Raw genomic sequence first — 2,265 nt, 5'->3', positions numbered from 1 at the left:
AAAAAAAAAAAAAAAAAAAAAAGAAAGAAAGAAAGGAAAGGAAAGAAAAGGGGGTGTGTAGCAGGGGGTGGGGGCAGAGGGCTAAATAGAATAAATGGTTCAGTGGTTAAGAGCACTGACTGTTCTTCTAGAGGTCCTGAGCTCAATTCCAGCTCAAAACAGCTGGGAATTGAGCTCAGGACCTCTAGAAGAACAGTCAAATTGAGCTCAGGACCTCTAGAAGAACAGTCAGTGCTCTTAACCACTGAGACATCTCTCCAGCCCCATTAATACACATTTAAAAGGGGTGGGAGTTGGGGGGTTGGAGAGATGGCTCAGCAATTGAAAAGTACCTGCTAAGGACCTAAGTTCTGTTCCCAGCACCCACATTAGGTGGCTTACAACTTGGGAGGTGAAGCTGGAGGATCCATCAGTCATTCAAGACCAACCTTAACTTATAGAGAGTTCAAAGCCAGTCTGGGACCTTGTTTCAAGTACAAACAACAACAACAACAACAACAACAACAACAATTCAACCAAAAACCAAGTCAAAGCCAGGCAGTGATGGTACACCCACTTTAACCCAGCACTTGAGAGGCAGAGGCCGGCAGATCTCTGTGAGGTCAAGGCTAGCCTGGTCTACAGAGTGAGTTCCAAAACAGCCAGGGCTACAAAAACCTGTTTCACAAAACCAAAACCAACCATCCAGCCAACCAACCAACCAACCAAAACATTGGGTTTCTACAATTCTCAGACAGGGACTAGATTCTGGGTGACATCACTCAGAAAGCCAGGGTCACCTGCTGATACCCCAAAGCTAAATAGGGACGGGACCTTTATAAGGGTTCTTTGCCTGCCTCATCTAGGCTGTTACAAGCCTCCTACATAACTGAGTGTGCTGGGTCAGGCCTGTTAATCACACCAAGCAGAATTGCAAGCCTGTGTCAAGTTGGAGGCCAGCCTGGGCTACACAGTGAGTTTCAGGCCAGCCTGGGCTACCTTAAGGCTCTGTCCTACAAGCTTCCTATGTAAAGGGACTTAGAACAAGGGAAAACCAAGACAGCTATGCAGGATCTGTCCCTCTGTGCTCAGGTCTACACACCTCTGCCAAGAGCCACAGCATGTCAGCAACAAGAGTGGATGAGGAGATACCGCTGGGGACACATGAGGGAAGGCCCACGCAGCCTCCTACCTCACATGCTGTGACCAGACCTAGAAAGTGGGCAAGGGCACAGCAAGTGGCATTCAGGGAGCGAACGCTTCTCCCCAGCAATTCCACCTTTTCTAGCCACGCCCCTGTGGTTACTCTCTCACAGGCGCAGACATACAGGCACAGAGCAGGCACAAAGGCATCATTCACAAGAGTGACCCAGATGTCCATCTTGGAAGACAGGTATCAAGGTGAAGTGGTTGGAGAGATGCCCTGGCAGGTAAAAGCACTGGCCTCACGAGAGGTGACCTGGTTCCCCCAGGACCCCTGGTGGAGGGAGAATGGATTCCTGTACATTGACTCTGGTCTCCACATGCACGTGTGCATCTGTATCCACGCTGTAAATGAAAGAAAAATCAAAGTGACGATGTAAACGTCATGAAGCAAAGAAATGGTTGACAGGGTGGTACAGCTGTGGCAGGGTCATATCACTTGTGGCAGGGTGCTGTGTGTGTGGCTCTGGGTTCAATCAGTACCACCAAAAACCAGAGAAAACAATTGAGGGGAATAGGAGTCTGGAGGCCCTTCCTGAGCAAAAGCAGGGGTAGGGACTGTTTCAGATTATCCCGGTGATGGAGATTCAACTCTAATATACAGGATTTGACAGTCTGTATGGAGGTGTTAGACACCATTAAAAATGTTTTAAATTTTTAAAGGGGCTGGAGAGATGTCTCAGTGGTTAAGAGCACTGACCAATCTTCCAGAGGTCCTGAGTTCAATTTCCAGCAACCACATGGTGGCTCACAACCATCCATAACGAGATCTGATGCCCTCTTCTGGTGTGTCTGAAGACAGCTACAGTGTACTTATGTAATAAATAAATAAATCTCTTTAAAAAAAAAAAAAGATTTATTTATTTATTACATAAGTACACTGTAGCTGTCTTCAGACACACCAGAAGAGGGCGTCAGATCTCGTTATGGATGGTTGTGAGCCACCATGTGGTTGCTGGGATTTGAACTCGGGACCTTTGGAAGAACAGTCGGGTGCTCTTACCCACTGAGCCATCTCACCAGCCCCCAATAAATCTTTTTTTTTGAGACAGGGTTTTTCTATGTAGCCCTGGCTGTCCTGGA

The sequence above is a fragment of the Mus pahari genome, chromosome 6 (assembly GCF_900095145.1).
Source record: "Mus pahari chromosome 6, PAHARI_EIJ_v1.1, whole genome shotgun sequence".
Taxonomy (NCBI): domain Eukaryota; kingdom Metazoa; phylum Chordata; class Mammalia; order Rodentia; family Muridae; genus Mus; species Mus pahari.
The sequence above is the reverse complement of the archived record's forward strand: the minus strand, read 5'-3'. Positions refer to the sequence as shown.